Genomic DNA, 19,886 nt, shown 5'->3' with positions numbered 1-19,886 from the left:
TAAAAACCAGTGAAAGATAGGTAAAAATCCTTTAATTCAGTTTAACTTCATGAGAAGCCTTTTTCAACAATTTAGCAGGTAATTGACAGTAAATTATGAAAATAAACACATAAAGATTCGCACCTCGGGCACAGTATCAACAAATTTGCCTCTCGGGCAACATCTCAGAAAAATACCAGCCCCTCGGACAATCACATAGAACTATACCAGCCCCTCGGGCTCAGTCTCACATCACAATGGGTACCCGCGCTCGCTGGGGGTGTACAGACTCCTGAAGGGGCCCCTTACAGCCCAAGCACAATATCAAGCCACCTCATGCATCATCACTAGGCCCTCAGCCCCATATCAATCAAGCCACGTCGTGGCGTACATGTCTCAGGCCCTAGACCTCATAATCAGTATCAAATGTTTCCTCACAACATAGGTCCTCGACCTTACTCAGTCAAAATCCTCACAAGCTACTCGGGCAACAGTAAAACAGTGATTCTCAGCCCGATTATCATTTAAAAGATCATTTAAGTGTTAAAACGGAGTAAACATGGCTGAGTACGAAAACAGTGAAGTATAACATGATTGAGTTCAAGTATAAAGTCAAAGTAGTGAAGAAATACCAGCAAAAATCCCCTAAGGGTTCAAATCGTTGGCACTCAGCCCAAATATGGCACTCAGCCCAAATCATGATGATAGCAAATAGATTTCAGTCAAATACGTGGTAAAATAGTCACTCGGGATGGATTAAGTCACAATCCCCAATAGTGCATGATCCCACGCTCGTCGTCAAGCGTGTGTGTCACCTCAATATAGCACAACGATGTGCAAGTCCGGGGTTTCATACCCTTAGAACATCATTTACAATCATTACTCACCTCGAACCGGTCATATCTCTAGCTTGCGATGCCTTTGCCCCTCGAATCGGCCTCCACTCGCGTCGATTCTATCCAAAATCAGAACGAGGACGTCAAAATATACTAAGGGAACGAAGCCTAAGCGAAAATAATCAAAATACGACACAAATCCCAAAATTACCAAAACCCGACCTCCGGGACCACGTCTCGGAATTCGATAATTTTTACATCAATAGATTCCTTATCTCCCCAAGAGTTCATACATATTAAAGGTTCTGAAATACGACCTCAAATGGTCCTTCAAATACTCAATCAAAGGTCTAAGTTTCCAAGCCCTAGTTTTCCAATTTTCACCCTTTATTTCCATGATTTCTAGCTTTAATCCGTGTAATAATAGCATATGAATGAGTTTTAGATCCAAATTCCTTACCTCAATGAAGTTCCCTTGAAATCCTTCTTTCAAATCGTCCAAAAAGCTCCAAAACCGAAGTAAAAATGGTGAAATAGCTCAAAATTTGCGAAGGCCACAATTTATACTTTCTGCCCAAAAATTTCACATCTGCGGCCAAAATTACGGCTTCTGCGGTACCGAATATGCGGCCAACTAACCGCTTATACGGTTCCTCACATAACGGCCAAAACCGCTCCTACGATCAACATTCCGCACCTGTGCCTTCGCAGGTGCGGTCTATCTACCACATCTGCGGTACCTACCTTCCTATACATTTCCGCTTCTGCGACCTCCCTTATCGCACCTGCGGCATCGCACTTGCGGTCCCCAATCCGCAGGTGCGGAAATACCAGAAGTAGCAAATTCAGCAGCTGCAACAAAGTTTCAAACTCCCCGTCAACAATCCAAAATCACCCCGAGACCTCAACCAAAAGCATAAACATATCCTAATACCTTATTCAAACTTGTATCAATCTTCAAAACACCTCAAACAACATCAAATCAACCAAAACACGTCGGATTCAAGCCAAACTTTCTAAAATCTTCCGAATTCCGCCTTTGATGAAAAACCCAACCAAACCACTTCTGAATGACCTAAAATTTTGCACACATATCCCAAATGACACCACGAAACTACTGCAACTCTAGGAATTCGTCCTCTATATCAAAATCTCACCTACCAACTGGAAATCACCAAAATATCAACTTCGCCAATTCAAGCCTAAATCTATTCCGAACCTCCGAAGCTCATTCCGATCACACTCCTAAGTCCCAAATCACCTCCCGAAGCTAACCAAACATCGGAACCCGTATCTGAGCCCTCTAACACATAAGTCAACATCCGATTGACTTTTCCAACTAAAGCTTCCTTAAAAGAGACTAAGTGTCTCAAATCTTACATAAATCATTTCGGATTCGATCCGACCAACCCGATACCACATAACACGGATAAACAAAGCATAAAGAAGCGGAAATGGGGAAAATGAAGCGGTAACTCATGAGACGACTGGCCGAGTTGTCACATCCACCCCAACTTAAACAACGTTCATCCTCGAGGGGCCCAAGCGCAATATCAAGCCACCTCGTGGCATCATCACTAGGCCCTCAGCCTCATATCAATCAAGCCACCTCAGGGTGTACATGTCTCAGGCCCTCGACCTCATAATCAGTATCAAATGTTTCCTCACAACATAGGCCCTCGGCCTTACTCAGTCAAAATCTTCACAAGACACTCAGGCAATAGCAAAACAGTGATTCTCAGCCCAATTATCATTTAAAAGATCATTTAAGTGTTAAAAATGGAGTAAACATGGCTGAGTACGAAAGCAGTGAAATATACCATGACTGAGTTCAAGTATAAAGTCAAAGCAGTGAGGAAATACCAGGAAAAATCCCATAAGCGTTCAAATAGTTAGCACAAGGCCCAAATATTACATTCAGTCCAAATCAAGATGATAGCAAATAGATTTCGGTCAAATACGCGGTAAAATAGTCACTTGGGATGGACTAAGTCACAATCCCCAACAGTGCACGATCCCACGCTCGTCATCAAGTGTGTGCGTCACCTCAATATAGCACAACGATGTGCAAGTCCGGGGTTTCATACCCTTAGAACATCATTTACAATTATTACTCACTTCAAACCGATCAAATCTCTAGCTCGTGACGCATTTTCCCCTCGAATCGGCCTTCACTCATGTCGAATCTATCAAAAATCAGAACGAGGACGTCAAAATATGCTAAGGGAACGAAGGCCAAGCAAAAATAATTGAAATACGACACAAATCCCGAAATTACCAAAACCCAACCCCCGGGCCCATGTCTCGGAATTTGATAATTTTTACATCAATAGATTCCTTATCTCACCACGAGTTCATACATATCAAAGGTTCTGAAATTCGACCTCAAATGGTCCTTCAAATCCTCAACCAAAGGTCTAAGTTTCCAAGCCCTAGTTTCCCCAATTTTCACCCTTAATTTCCATGATTTCTAGCTCTAATCCGTGTAATAATAGCATAGAAACGAGTTTTAGGTCCAAATTCCATACCTCAATGAAGTTCCCTTGAAATCCCACTTTCAAATGGTCCAAAAAGCTCCAAAACCGAAGTCAAAAATGGTGAAATAACTCAAAATTCGCAAAGGCCACAATTTATACTTTCTGCCCATACATTTCGCATCTGCGGCCAAAATTACCACTTATGCGGTACCGAATATGCGGCCAACTAACTACTTCTGCGGTTCCTCACTTAATGGCCAAAACCGCTCCTACGATCTACATTCCGCACATGTGCCTTCGTAGGTGCGGTCCATCAACTGCATCTGCGGTCCCTGCCTTCCCAGGAATTTTTGCTTCTGCGACCTCCCTTATCGCACCTGCGGCATCGCACCTACGGTCCCCTATTTGCAGGTGCAGAAATACCAGAAGCAACAAATTCAGCAGTTGCAACAAAGTTTCAAACTCCCCGTCAACCATCCAAAATCACCCCGAGGCCCCCAGGACCTCAACCAAAAGCATAAACTTATCCTAATACCTTATTCAAAATTGTACCAATATTCAAAACACCTCAAACAACATCAAATCAACCAAAACACGTTGGCTTCAAGCCAAACTTTCTAGAATCTTCCGAATTCCTCTTTTGATAAAAAACCCAACCAAACCATTTTCGAATGACCTGAAATTTTGCAAACACATCCTAAATGACACCACGGTACTACTGCGACTCTCGGAATTCCATTCCAACCCATATATCAAAATCTCACCTACTATCCGAAAATTGCCAAAATATCAACTTCGCTAATTCAAGCCTAAATCTACTCCGAACCTCCGAAACTCATTCCGATCACACTCCCCAAATCACCTCCCGAAGCTAACCGAACCATCAGAACCCGCATCTGAGCCCTGAACGCATAAGTCAATATTCAGTTGACTTTTCCAACTTAAGCTTCCTCAAAAGAGACTAAGTGTCTCAAACCTTACAAAAATCATTCTGGATTCGATCTGATCAACCCGATACCACATAACACGGATAAACAAAGCATAAAAAAGCACAAATGATGAAAATAGAGTGGTAACTCATGAGACGACTGGCTGGGTTGTCACATTATACTTGTGGATCCTTCTCTTTTTGTTGGATCCCAATAACTTTCCTTATTTTCTGCAATTCTCTGCACTCTATGTCAATGACAACTCATCTTCCAACTTACTTCTGAGCTAGGAAAAACTAAATTATTCACATAACGGAAAACTAATGTATTCACAACTATCATACACAATCTTAATAATTTAACTCCGCTCACACTATTAGTCTTGGAGAAATCACATTTCGATAATTCCTAAAGGTTATTCTTCTATAGCTTGCTCTCTCACTGCTAGTTGATTTTTTTCTACTGACGCAGTACTTCGGGTTTAACTTAAACTCGTTGGGTTCTAACATATGTTCGATATTTCAAATTGTCATCCACTCACTATTAACCTAGCTAAGTGAATCAAATCTTACCTCTACTAGCTCTGCTGAAATTGCTAATTTACTGTATTTACTCAAAACTTATTTACTATTCTTTTACTAACCACCTGCTAGCATCATATTTTTTTGCTCTGCTTTGAATAACTAAAGTGAAGCATAAGGTTTATCCTAACTTCCCTCATTATCTGACCATATTCTTTTGCCATACACTATCATTCTTTTGAACTATGTACATGGATCACACTTAGGGAAATTTCATCTATCTTAAACAAAATTGAGATATCTAACCCCTAACTTTCTATACACTTCAAAATCGCTTCAGACTATAAACCTCCAACCTAAACACATAATCGCATCATGTGAAAGGGAACTGTCATATCTTTTATCTCACAATAATAGCCACTTCGTATACAAATTCACTAACATGGTACTTTCTAGTTCTGATTTGAATAAATCTAAACAACTTAAAATCATTCCCTAAAATTCAATGTCGCCTGCTCTTGGTTCTCATTTCATACAAATATATTATTCTTAGCTATATTTCCCTTAGGCTCTTTCTTGTCCAAAACTATAGTGATCAATTCTATGCCCGTTGCGGTTGAATTCTTAACCTGTTACACCATGGGGTCTGACATACAGATACAATGCCATACACATCCGATAAATCACTTCATGCACCATCCGGTGAGTCTTGGGTTTTATTCCATAAAACATGAAAAGATTTTGCTATAATCACTGTTACTTACATTTTCTTTGAGCATCCATATGCATCACTGTATACTCATAAGTCTCCAAAAATTTTGATACACTAAAAATTGGAGATTTGGTAACTGAATAACAAATAACTGGCATACTGAATAACCATAAACCTGCTAACTGAAAGGCCGCTAACTGGTAACATAGATAAACTGAGAACCATAAAATATGATAACTGTTTTTGTACTTTCTGATTAGGTTATGCTCTAATCTGTACTACTATCCATTGCATCCCACTTTCAACATCCTTTCAAATCTTATTTGTTACCAACATGTACTCCATAGATATATCCCAATGGGCAATTGTCCTCTCTAGAACCATAGGTTTCTCCTGCGTGTTGCTTTGGTATCCAATACATTTGGAATTCGATAGGAAGAGAAGGTTAGTTATTGCTCTAAGCTTCATGGCACGATCTAGAGTAGAAAGAAGTGAGACAACCCTGAATGTCTTGGTAGTTAACCGTTTATATGAGTGGCCGACACACACATATAAAGGAAACTCCACTGGACACGGCTTCATAGACTCCCTAGGACCTTTGAACCTAGTGCTCTGATACCAAGCTTTGTTACGCCTCGAACCTGGGCCTGGACGTAACACGACACTCGGTGCCTAACTACATGTGACCGCACGAACCAACTGGTTGGCTGAATCAACAAGTGATATCATAACACACTAAATGCAGAAGATAAACTAACACATGCTGATATGCTAAAAGTCGGAATTATAAAACAATCAAAGTGCGGAAATACTAATACAATTTTGAAACATATTCGTGGTCAACACAGCTTAATATGAAAAGCCTGCGACTCTGTCTGGTTGTTAGTCTAGCCTATAAAGCCTCTATTGAAGTACTAAAAACGATGTCTATCCGTAACCACTGAAAGACTGTAAAGTAATGATAATGCCCCGAAAGAACTAGGGATCACCAAATAGCTGGTACGAGAATCCTAGCGCTCTGAATCATCAACCTGTAAATCATTAACAACATCGTGAAATGCAGGCCCAGGGCAAAAAGGACGTCAATACATTTTAATTGCATTGGTATATAAAGCAACTGAAAGAAAGAATTATAAATGTTGAAACTGAAACTGAGCTGATAACTGAGAATTGATAATTGATAACTGAAATGATAACTATTGAAACTGAAACTGAAATGATAACTGATGACTGATGACTGATAACTAGTAACTGAAATGATAACTAATAATTGAAATGATAATTAATAATTGAACTGAACAAAGGAAGTAAGGATATGAATACTCTCTCTTTTGAATGATGAACAACCTGTTTATCTAAATAAGCTACGGCCTCGGGCCCAATATATATGTGCACAAGCTACGGCCTCAGGTCCAAGTATACGTATACATAACTACGGCCTTAGGCCAAAAAATGCATAAAGCATAAACTAAGGCCTCAAGCCCAAACATGCATAAAGCATAAACTACGGCCTCAGGCCCAAACATGCATAAGGCATAAACTACGGCCTCAAGCCCAAATATAGGTGTTCAACATTCGGGAATTTAAAATCATGAACTGAGAATCATACTACAATACATGATAGTGAAATACTGAATCACACTGAGTTATATGATACTGAAATACTGGATCACACTAAGTTACATAATATTGGAATACTGAATAGGACTAGACTGAGACATGTATTCTTGAACTTATTATGAACACTAAAATTTCAACTATTTATGGCATACTGAGTAATCTATACTAAGACTCGGGGGAATCAACCCCAAGTCTATATTGAATACGCACTGAGCTCACAACGTTCATAATGAAAGTCATGAACGAGTTATGAAGCTAGAGAATAGAAGTTCTACAACTATTCAAGGAACTAGGCTAAACTCTATTTTTGAGGCAATTAGTAACATCATAAAAGAAACGTAGTGTAGGGAGAATCATTAACGTTCCCAAACATAGAGAGTTAGCCTCACATACCTCAATTTCTCCCCTTAGTGATACTACAATGATTCACAATACTAAGAAACTTTAATCTACAATAGCAACATTCAATGGAACCCAATATTAGTAACAAATTCCATAACTTAAGCCATTTAGGCATATTATCAAACACCTTGTAGGCATAAATCTCTACATCTCATCATCATATACTTAGTTCATCTAACTACCACCATTCATCAACAATTTATCCCACCATCATTATTAGCCAATTTATAACTTCCAAATCACATATATGACCATCCATCCACACCCAACCAACAAAGTTCCATTAAATAAACATCTTTCAATCTCTATAATAGTTGTGTAATTAAATTGGGAACTTATGGTTTCCAATCACAATACCAAGAGTTCCAATACTTATTCATACTCATATTCCCTTAATAAATCCATACATGTAAGTCTAAGGGTGTAGTATTACCTTTTTGGAAGAAATCTTGCAAAACCCTCCTTTGAGTTCTTGAAGAAATCCCTTGAAGATCTAAGTATTTTATGTGTAGATTTCATCAATACTAGTGTATCAATGATGGAATTCACACAAAGATAATGGAGATTGCTTACCTTGAAGATAGGAGGGTTGGAGGTCTTGAGAGATTGGAGGAAAACCCTAAAATTCGTCCAAATGAAGTGGGGAAAATAACCCTCGAAGGATTTATATCAAAATAGGGTCGGGTTGGACAAAAAACAAGATTTGCACAGCTGCGGTGCATGGGACAGCGCGATAATGAAAAATGTGCCTAGAAATGAAATTTGGTAGTGCTCTGTTAATCTACATAGCCACGCCGCATGGCGCGACACATGGGCGACGCGGTAGTGTAAAATTCTGCCAGCGTTTGGTAATTTGATCATAACTTCTGGTAGGAGTGTCCAAATGACAAACGGTTTGAAGCGTTAGAAACTAGACTCAAATATCTTTCATTTTATAGTATTGTGTAAAGTATAGTATTGTGCGTGCTCATTTAGAATTTTAGTCTATCATGTAATTTTCCAACTTGGCTTAGATTTTGGTCTTTCCTTGGACCCTAAATCACTTATGATATGCCTAGTACACTTATTATCATAACCAATTGATAACCATCATATTAATACTCATTTAATGCATCCACAACTAATTCAAATTTACGGGGTGTTACAAGTAAATTCCAGATCTACAGACGAGTCGGGAGATGATGCATAAGATAAAATAGAAGAGATCAACCTCGCTGATCTTTTTCATTCCATTTTTCACCGATTGATGCAGATCATCCCTTTACATAATGAGTGGAAGATTGTTTTATCTTCCTTTTGCTAGTAAGATTACCGAGGAGAGGAAAGAGAAAAAGCCCCCCTTTCTAGGAAGGTTCCCTCCCTATATATAGTTATGCAATCCTTGCTACGTTCTCGGGTCAAGGCACCTTCATACCACGTTCGTTTTCGTCATTCTCTAAGTATTATTCTTCAATTTAGCGGGCACTATGAGTACGTGGTTTGGAACAAATCATGGCATCTTTTATTATCCTACCGCTTGGACGGGGTCCTAGTTGGGTCAACCACAATGATCAGATTTTGACCAATACAGTTAGTCCCTCTATTTACCGGGGCCGTCCCTTGTCGGGCCTAGCAGACGAATCATGATATTTACACATCTAAGAGAAATCTGACTACCTATGCTTTGGGTATGATTTTTATATTCAAGTAATGAAACGACGCTCTTGTGATGCCTTTGAACCATCGCGGCCGTTTTCAAAATCGAAACATCATTTAACTTGAAACGTCATTCGTGCTTGCTGCCATTATGACACACGTTTCTCGGGGATTCAACCATTTCATGCTCCATCAAATTCGATTGGTGACTCTTGGGTTTCGCGCTTGGGGAATTTATGTCTCTTATAAATAGAAGGAAAGCACTATTCGACTGACACACTTCCTTGCCTTTACTTGAAAGAACTTTGTGAATCTTCTTTTCTCCTGATACTTTGAATTTTTTATTTTCTCCTATTAGCCAAGAACTTTCGTCCTTCTTTTTTTCTTCCACTCCTTTGTTTTATCAAGTTGATACAGATGGCTGGTAATTCTTCTCGTGCTGACCAACCTGCCACAACTCCATCGCCGAAAAGAGATGTTCTTGCCACTGAAGGAGTAGAAGTGGTAGAAGATGAGGGGGTTCTGACTGCGGCTGAGATCTTGCCTTGCCTTGGGAGACCATGGAATCATTTCCACAATCCCGTCGGGAGGAGCCGGAACATGCTCTTTCTGTTATAAATATGGAGGGGATCGCAAAATTGAAGTCTAGGTGGGGAATCCCTCGCCACATCGAAATGTTGCCCGCGGTGGGGGATGACATAGTCCATTTTGACAGCCCAGGGTACTGCGTATTCTATGCCTACCCCTTTATTGTTGGGTACACGCCTCATCTCCCCCTTTTGGTGGTAGATTTTTTCCGCTTTTACGAGGTATGCCCGGCTTAAATTTCGCCGTACCTGTATAAATTGATCCTCATGCTGCTCAAGTTCGCTGGTCGGGAGATCACTTTAAGGCACATACTCTATATTTTTGCTCCTTAACTCATTCATGGCACAATGATTCATATGCGCCAACGAGGGATGAAGAGTCTGGTGGTAAAGACGGATGACAGAGCCAACCATCATTTCTATGAGAATTACTTCTATGTGCAGACTGATCACCTTGTGGCAAATCCTACGGGGTTCCCTGAGAAATGGAATTTTGCACGTAAGTTTCTATACTCTTGGTCAGAATGATGCTCGACCGCTTTCCTGTTGGCAGTACTAAAAAACTGTTTCTATTTTTATAGCTGCGAAACTACCCCTTGCATCTATTGACGGTGTCCACGAGTGGGTAAACAACATCCTTCCTCATACGGTGGGGGTCCGCACATGGTCGTCCTTCTATGAGAAATATGGAAGCAATCCCCTTACTGGTGAGTAATATAATCTTTGTTTTTTGCTATTCTTCTCCCTCCCCTATTTTTACTTTGTTTCTTATGTGATTTTCGTTGATGCCAGGGAGAGTGCAGAGAGCGAGGGCTCCTCCACTAGCTTTTTATTAGCCTATATCGTCCGCTCGCCCTGCCTTAGGATCTACTACCCGACCTTCATCGAGGGCCGCTTCAGTTGAATCTACGGTTGTGGCCGTGCGCATAGAGGCTACCCCTCAAACTGAGATTCTGACCCCCATCACCTACCCAGCTAGGGAATCTTCCCGTGTTGAAGAAGGGGAGAGGCCATCAAAGAGGCTTCGAGTGGAGTCTGAAACGGCTCCTTCGGTCGTGATACATCTATAGAAAGACCTCCCCTTAACGGGGTCTGAGGCGAGAGTTGGTGCCATTCCACCTGTAGAAACAGAGTCGGTCATTGTGTTTGCCATATCGACGGAGATCCCTGCCGCTATGATTGATCAGCAATCTACCGTGACGGGGGGTCAGACTCCTGAGGCCGCTGTTACTGCTTTGGACAGGCCTTCATCCTTGGTGCCTGGCCATGCCTCTTCCTTGGCCGCAAAAAGGGGAAAGGGTGTCGTGGTCGTTGACTACGAATCTGAGTCTGATATTGATCCTGATAATGTTAAGATGTTTGAAGAGGGTCTTACTCGTTCGGTGGTGCATGTGGAAGGCACATCCTATATTCTTGAGATCTTATCGGATATCAACCTTCTAGAGATACGAAGGACCTGGTGTCATAGTTTGACCTCTTGTGTTTTGCCGCCGAGAGCGAGGCTCTTTGGAATGTTCCTGATATTGATTTGATGTATGAAGTGGTCGTTATGGGCTTGAGGGTATGTTTCACTTTTCTTTCATGTTCCTTTTATTTTTTGGATGATCTGGCCTTAGACCGTCTTTTCGTTTTTCATACGTACATGGTGGATATTGAGAGCGATCGTAGGGATGACACTCGGGCCAAGATTTTCTTGGCGATGCTGTAGAAATATCAGCGCTATCGCAATAAGTGATGTGAGATACACAAGCGGCTGAAGGCGAACCCTGGTGATCAATCCCTTGACGAGGAATTGGAGAAGAGGGATCAGGAGTTAATGCAGGCTATTCGCAAAAGTAGCGTACTCGAGGAGCAACTTCGTGCAAAGGACGAAGAGCTTGAGTTGGTCAATAGGGTTGTTGCAGATGTGAATATCTTCAGGGAAAACTGAGGTCGATGCAATCTGAGATGGATCAGAATCTTATCAGGGTCAAGGCGATGGTCGCGTAGTGGATGGGAGAATTGGCCGAGTTGGAGAGAAAGGTTATTGGGTTGTAAAACATCGAGAGTGCCTGGTCATCGGCTTTGGCGAGGGTGGCGGCTCTAGAGAACACTGTCCACGTCCTCCAATCCGAGCAGGAATCGGAAAGGGCAACGGCTATGCTAAGGGAAGTGAGGCTCGAGGAGTGTATTAGTGAGATCGACCGGGAGACGTCGATCTTAGGGGACTGGGTCGCTGCTCTTGAGGCCGAAAAGGAGCGACTGTTGGCTCAAGTCAAATCTTCCTCTGCTGTTTTTCCTCGTTGTTTGCACGAGCTTTGGGTTTATGTTGAAACCCAATGGGATATATATAAGAGTTTGTGGGAGGCAAGCAGTGTTCCCAAGGCTGCATATGAAGGAGCACGGGCGAAGGCACGAGAGGCTGGTTTTAACTGTGGATATGACCCTATGACGCCGAAGGCCGATAAAGGTGGTGATGATGAAGGAGGACTTCCTGGAGATGGTGGTGAAGAGGGTGGCGGTGATGATGCCGAGTGAAAAAATTGATGTCTTTGTTCATTTCCTTTTTTTAATTGGTTATTTATTACTTTTTCTTGGATTTTATTGGTTTAGCCGTATGTAATCTGCGGCTGTTTGCGCAGTAGCTTCGTATAAAGAGGAATTTTTCATTGTTGCACGCCTCTTGTATTTCTTTCCCTGTTTTGTTTTTTATAACTCTGGAGCAAAGAAGTAGATCTCTGTGTGGCGAGTTCCCGATTCTTAGGGAATTTAGTTCCACACGGATTGACTAGGATTTTGATGGCGGTTTTAGCTGTCGGGGCGATATTTTCAAACTTATGTCAAAGAACTATCCCATCACAGTTCAGCTGGCATTGAACATTTTTTAATGGCGACCTTAGTCGTAATGAAGTTACTTTCGAGTTCATATCGATATATTATCCCGCCGTGAGTCCCAATTCTATTATACCCCTTTTTTTATTTAAAATGGCCTTTAGCCCCGAGGATGTTTCGAACTTTCATCGAAATATTAACTCGTCATTGTTCGATTGAGGTCGAACTCTTTTTTTTTTGGCGAAGGCCCTTGGCCTTAAGGGTCTTATTTTGAACTTTCATCGAAATATCAACCTGTCGTCGTTCGATCGAGGTCGAACTTTTTTCTTTTTGGCGAAGGCCTTTGGCTTTAAGGGTGTTATTTCGAACTTTCGTCGAAATATTAACTCATCGTAGCTCGATCGAGGTCGAACTCTTTCCTTTTTGGCGAAGGCCCTTGGCCTTAAAGGTTATTTCGAACATTCGTCGAAATATTAACCCGTCGTCATTCGATCGAGGTCGAACTCTTTTCTTTTTGGTAAAGGCCCTTTGCCTTAAGGGCATTATTTCAAACTTTTGTCGAAATATTAACCCGTCATCATTCGATCGAGGTCGAACTTTTTTTCTTTTTGGCGAAAGCCTTTGGCCTCTAGGGTGTTATTTCGAACTTTCGTCAAAATATTAACCCGTCATTGCTCGATCGAGGTCGAACTCTTTTCTTTTTGGCAAAGGCCCTTGCCCTTAAGGGTGTTATTTCGAACTTTCATCAAAATATTAATCCGTCGTCGTTCGATCGAGGTCGAACTCTTTTCTTTTTGGTGAAGTCCTTTGGCCTTAAGGGCGTTATTTCGAACTTTCATCGAAATATTAACTTGTTGTCGTTCGATCGAGGTCGAACTTTTTTCTTTTTGGCGAAGGCCCTTGGCCTTTAGGGTGTTATTTTGAACTTTCATCGAAATATGAACATGTCATCATTTGATCGAGGTCTAACTCTTTTCTTTTTTGCGAAGGCCCTTGGCCTTAAGGGTGTTATTTCGAACTTTCGTCGAAATATTAACCCATCGTTGTTCGATCGAGGTCGAACTCTTCTTTTTGGTAGAAGGCCCTTGGCCTTAAGGGTGTTATTTCGAACTTTCATCGAAATATTAACCCGTCATTGTTCGATCGAGGTCGAACTCTTTCCTTTTTGGCAAAGGCCCTTGGCCTTAAGGGTATTATTTCGAACTTTCGTCGATATATTAACACTTCGTCGTACGATCGAGGTCAAATTTTTTTCTTTTTGGCGAAGGCCCTTAGCCTTAAGGGTGTTATTTCAAACTTTCGTCGAAATATTAACCCGTCATCGTTCGATCGAGGTCGAACTCTTTCCTTTTTGGCGAAGGCCCTTGGCCTTAAGGGTGTTATTTCAAACTTTTGTCGTCGTTCGATCGACGTCGAACTTTTTCTTTTTGGCGAAGGCCCTTGGACTTAAGGGTGTTATTTCAAACTTTCATCGAAATATTAACCCGTCGTTGTTCGATCGAGGTCGAACACATCCCTTTTGGCGAAGGCCCTTGGCCTTAAGGGTGTTATTTCGAACTTTCGTCGAAATATTACCCGTTGTCATTCGATCGAGGTCGAACTTTTTTCTTTTTGGCGAAGGCCCTTGGCCTTAGGGGTGTTATTTCGAACTTTATATTAACCCGTCGTGGTTCGATCGAGGTCGAACTCTTTTCTTTATGGCGAAGGCCCTTAGGCTTAAGGGTATTATTTCAAACTTTCATTGAAATATTAACCCGTCGTTGCTCCCAATTTTTTGGAGAGTTGGGTATCCTCTGGTGAATCCCAGTTTTTTTTAGAGTTGGGTCATCAAGTGGACGATATTTCAGTTGTTTTGTAGTAATTTCTCATTTTTTCAGTTGAGATGTTTCTTTGCTCGCTTGCCCGTGCGGCGCTCGCGTTCCCGTTTGAGTGAACATCAGAAGGTGGGCCAACATGATATTCTCCTTCCCCCGATTCAAGGAGTTGGTGGATGAGGGTGGGACTATAGTGTTGCTCGTTTTGTTTGGTGTTTCGATGGTTGATGGGGCGGTGGCTTCTGAATTCAACAGTCGTATTCAGCTCTCTTTCCCCTCCTTTTTCGTTCCTTGGCCCCGAGCAGTTTTGGGCTTCCTTTGGCTAGTTCCTAAGTTGCCTGACATGCGGGGGAGGATGCTGGTTGTAGCTTCCATTTGCATGTAGCATCATGATATATGTTGGCATGTGAGGTTTACTTACCGCTCTTTTGGTGGGTGATCATGTGTACGATTTTTGATCTGGAAGAGACTAGGAAATTTTACTAAGAAATCCCCACAGACGGCGCCAAATTGTTTGACTAAAAGATATTGAAATCTTTTTTATTAAATCAATTAAAGAAGATGAAGAGGTAAATCTTAGTCATATATAGTAAATTCCAGATCTACAGACAAATCGGGAGATGATGTATAAGATAAAATAGAAATGACCAATCTAGTTGATCTTTTTCATTTCATTTTTCACCGATTGATGGAGATCATCCCTTTACATAATGAGTGGAAGATTGTTTTATCTTCCTTTTGTTAGTAAGATTATAGAGGAGAGGAAAGAGAAAAAGCCCCCCTTTCTAGGAAGGTTCCCTCCCTATATATAGTTATGGAATCCTTGCAACGTTCTCGGGTCAAGGCACCTTCATACCACATCCGTTTTTGTCGTTCCCTAAGTATTGTTATTCGATTTAACAAGCACTGTGAGTACGTGATTTGGAACAAATCATGGCATCTTTTACTATCTTGCCGCTTGGACGGGGTTCGGTTGGGTCGACCACAAAGGTCAGATTTTGACTAATACAGTAGTAACCTAGTTATTTCTAATGGCGGAAGGATAAGAAGAAGTAGAAGTTATGTGGAAGAGAGGGAGAACGTTGGGGAAATGAGGCTTTGGCTTTGTTTCGTTAGCTTCCACTGATGATACCAATTTCACTACTACTGTTCGTCATTGTCTAATTCCATCACTGATTGTGGTAAAGTCTTGTATGTTCAGCCGTTCTGAATCGCATCTAGTAGAGAGGGAATTTCTCTGCTTGTTCGAAGATTCTTCTCACGTTATTCGCTCTTTCGGTTAAAGTTACGCTAGAAGACGGTGTTCTCCTCTACAACTTATAGTTAGAATATGCATCTGGTGGAAGTTAAAAAACACACCAAAATTATCGTTTTAGGGCTTAGTTGCATTCATGGTGTGGGAATCATTCACTGCGATATAAAGCCTCACAACATTCTACTTGTTACTCCTACTGATGATGATACAACATAGATTTCCAAGATCGCTGATTTCGGTCTTGTTATGACTTTGGATTAGAGCTGGACACAAAAGCAAGGACGCAGGGGAACTAAAAGGTACATGGCACCTGAATTCGTGCTTAAGCGGGAGTACAGTCCAGAGGCGGATATCTGGGCTCTTAGCTGCACTGTCTACGAATTGATCACTAGGACACCCCTATGGAATCATCCAATTCTTATGCAAAGGTTGATGATGTGTTACACCGAATCGGGTATAAGGAACTAAGTTTTGAGAGTGCGAAACTGTCAGCAGAGGCAAAAGATTTTGTAAGAAGTTGTCTGGTCAAGAATCCGAGCTCGTGTTGGACTGCCGACATGCTCTTGAATATTTCTTTTATGAAATCAACCAACAATGTGCAGCCTACAACAAAGACAAGGAAGAAGCAAAGTGGTTACATTTCCCTTTTGCGCAGACCCCATCGAAAAACATCATTCAAGACACAGCCACACATTAGCGATTTGGTTATAGAGCATTGATGCATGATCAGAATGCACCTGCTGAATCTGAAGAAAGTAGAGAACGGAATTCATGAAAGGCTGCTAGCTACTGACAGTAGATAGATGATTCATGAAAGAAAATTCATTTATTGTATATGTAAAAGAACAGTGTGTGGGCTTGATCCCCCTTTAGGATTTGTTTGGGGCACATAGGTAGCCTGCAACCAAGATGATCAGGTGCAACCCCTTCTTAGTTAAAAAAACAATACAATTGAATACTGTATATGTAAAGAACTACGTGTGGGCTTGATCCCCCTTTTAGGATTTGTTTTGGGGGTACGTAGGCAGCTTATGATCAAGATGATCTCAGGTGCAGCCCCTTTTTATTCAAAAAAATAAACTGTGTCTATGCTTATAGTCGATGAACACACCTTACAAAGAAAAGGTTTCTTCTTGTATGTGATTTTTAGATATCGCTTATTGGCACTAGTTTTGTAGTACATGTCTCAGTATTGGTATATTTGTATTACTGATTGTTTTTAAGCCAAAAATGGTTAATTCCTTTGTGAAGTTGTGATCACGTAATCTTATTGCTTTTGGTTTAATTACACCCCTACCTCTTTAAATTGAATCATTTCTTGAAAAGATTTGTTGTTTTGTTAATCAACAGATAGACCTGCTTCTTTGTATTTTTTGCTTTGGCATTATTATAAGTAGTTGACTTGTTCAGCTATTATGAATTGATAAAGTTGTATCTGTTGTTACTTTTATGTATGCTATTGTATCATCACGTGTTATCATTGTTGCATCTATTTGGCATTCTGGTAACACAGCATGTGATGAGTGATGACTTGAAAAAGTCGTAAGTAGCTTGACGAAAAGCTATAGGTGTCCCTCTTGTGAATTGACCATATTGAGCTCAACTTCTTTCCCAAGCCAAATCATCATTCGTGATGGATCGATCCGCCGCCGCTTCATTAGACAAATCTATTGAAGCCGAAGCTGACTTAGCTATCACTTTAGACCCGAAAAATGCCACAACTCACATACTCGAGGCTTTAGCTCTCGATTTGTAGGGATTTAAGACGTAAGATCTTGATTCGATTGAGCACTTTCGCCGCTCATCGTGAAGTCGCAATCAGAGCTGGAGAAAGCGGATGCTTTGTTTAAGCGAGCTGAGTTGAGACTCACTGTGAGTCGACGCGAACAAGTTGACTCGATCGTTGAAGATTTGACTGAGTCAGTTCGGTTGAAGGGCGATAATGTTAAGGCTTTTTGTTTTTTGGGAGATTATGCACAATAGCCATTAAGAGCACATGTCCTTAGTTTAAAGCCAGTGTTTTAAATGTCTTTAGTCTTTAGCCACTGGTTGAATAAACTTTTACCTGACTGGACGAAAATACCCTTCTGCTATAACCTATACCTACGCTTTTATTAACGTTTACCTGACTAGACGATTAGCAGCAGTAGTAGCAGACTGTGATCGTCGAATTTCAAACTCTAGAATTGCAGAAGCTTCTCTTCTGATTTGAAACTATCGAATTCAACTTTCTCCTCCAAAAATCGACATAAATTTACAGTAAGTTATGCTTTTGTGTGTTTCTATTGATTTTTATTTCGTTACCATGAATTTGATGCTAGGAATTTGACTATTTTTTGAATTTCTGGATTGATAAGGTTAAGGACATCACGTCATGTGATAATTCTATAAAAATTAAGCACATAATGTTAAGGATTTGGTGTCCTTAACATGACCGTTGTTACTAATATTAAGGATATAGTGTCCTGATTTTGCCAATTGAATTGAAAAAGTTAAGGACACAATGTCCTTAACTTTTTTGTTGTTCTTCTGAATATTAAGGACATATTATCATAGTTTTGCAAATTGTTTTGAAAAAGTTAAGGACACTTGGTCCTGAAGTTTGAGTTTCAAGTTAAAAAGTAAGGACACTTGTTCCTGAAGTTTGAGTTTCAAGTTGAAAAGTTAAGGACACTTGGTCCTGAACTTTGAGTTACATGTTCAAAAGTTAAGGACACTTGGTCCTTAACTTAGAGTTACAAGTTAAAAAGTTAAGGACATGCAGTCCTTAACTTCAAGTTTCAAGTTTAAAAGTTAAAGACACTTGATCCTTAACTTTGAATTCCAAGTTCAAAAGTTAAGGACACTTGGTCTTGAGCTTTTATTTACAAGTTCAAACGTTAAGGATACTTGGTCCTTAACTTTGAATTCCAAGTTCAAAAGTTAAGGACACTTTGTCATTTACTTACAGTTCCAAGTTCATAACTTAAGGACACTTGGTCCTGAACTTTAAGTTCCAAGTTAAAAAGTTAAGGAAACTTGGTCCTGAAGTTAAGGACACTTGGTCCTGAAGTTAAGGACACTTGGTCCTGAAGTTAAGGACACTCGGTCCTTAACTTTAAATTCCAAATTCAAAAGTTAAGGACACTTGGCCCTTAACTTGGTCTTGAACTTACAGTACATGTTTTTAATTATACAAGGATTGCTCTTTAAAATATGTTCTGAGTTTCCCATTTTCGTGACTTGCAGGATGGAAACAATATGCATTATAGTTGCTTTTAATGGTAGCTGGAGTGAATACTATAAGTATCTTGATCATCAAACAAAACTTGTTTTAGTACCTAAGGCAATTCGGTTTGAAGATTTCATTAAACAGATCTTTGAAGTTATTGAATTGGATAGAGACGAGTTTGAAGCAGTGATATGGTTAGATATCAACCTTGGAACAATCAAGGGAATGCTTGTATCCAAAGATTTAGATCTTCAAACATATATAGAGTTACTAAAAAGTCATTCACTCTTCAAAGGCTGTCGTTTCATTGTTGATATTTCGGAAAGAGTTTTTGGATCAACAAGCACCTTTGAACATGTCAACAGAGAAACTCAACATGACAATCAAAATAAATGCCAACAGATAATGGAAATAGATATGGTTGAAGCTCAACCAATAACTGAAGATGTGCTTTAAACATTTGATTCTATTCAAGTAGAAGGACAAAGCATTATAGAGATTGACAACGAACAAGCTTTGGGTATTCAAGTCTTAGAGAGTGCACCGGTAATCGAAGAAGTTGCTGAAAAACCTCTACTCAACTAACTAGACGAAGGTCAAATTTGAAAAAAAAAAGAATCCTGAACTACGATATTAAGAGAAAATGCTTTGTTGGATGAAATAAAAGTGGGATCAATATTTGACAAAAAGAAGAGTATAATTAACTATTTTTCGAATATAGCAATTAAAGGACATTTTGAATTCAAGGTTGTTAGATCAAGCTCAACAAGATATTCGTTGAAATGCAATGATGATAGGTATGGGTGGTGTGTGCATTCTTTCAGAATTAAAGATTCAACACTGTTCAAGATAGTAAAGATTGAGAAAAATAATGACTGCTCTGTTAACACTATGAAAGTTGATCAAAGGCATGCAACTTCAAAGTTGATTAGTGGTTACATTATTGACAATCTTCGAGACCCAAGGTTTGAAGTTACACCAGCTTTTGTCATGGCAGAAATGCAAAAATTGCATGGACTAGACATTGGGTATCATAAGGGATGGCGTGCTACTCAATGTGCTCTCTCTTTAATAAGAGGAACTCCTGAAGAGAATTA

The 19,886-nt window shown here is 40.2% G+C and overlaps 1 pseudogene; it reads left to right on the top strand.

Moving 5' to 3' along the window:
- Nucleotides 1–15,354: 15,354 nt before the first annotated feature.
- On the top strand, nucleotides 15,355–16,297 carry LOC107769847 (mitogen-activated protein kinase kinase kinase 20-like; annotated as a pseudogene).
- The last annotated feature ends 3,589 nt before the right edge of the window (nucleotides 16,298–19,886 follow it).

The sequence above is a fragment of the Nicotiana tabacum genome, chromosome 7, assembly GCF_000715075.1.
Source record: "Nicotiana tabacum cultivar K326 chromosome 7, ASM71507v2, whole genome shotgun sequence".
NCBI classification, from domain to species: domain Eukaryota; kingdom Viridiplantae; phylum Streptophyta; class Magnoliopsida; order Solanales; family Solanaceae; genus Nicotiana; species Nicotiana tabacum.
This window is presented reverse-complemented; position numbering and strand designations above follow the sequence as displayed.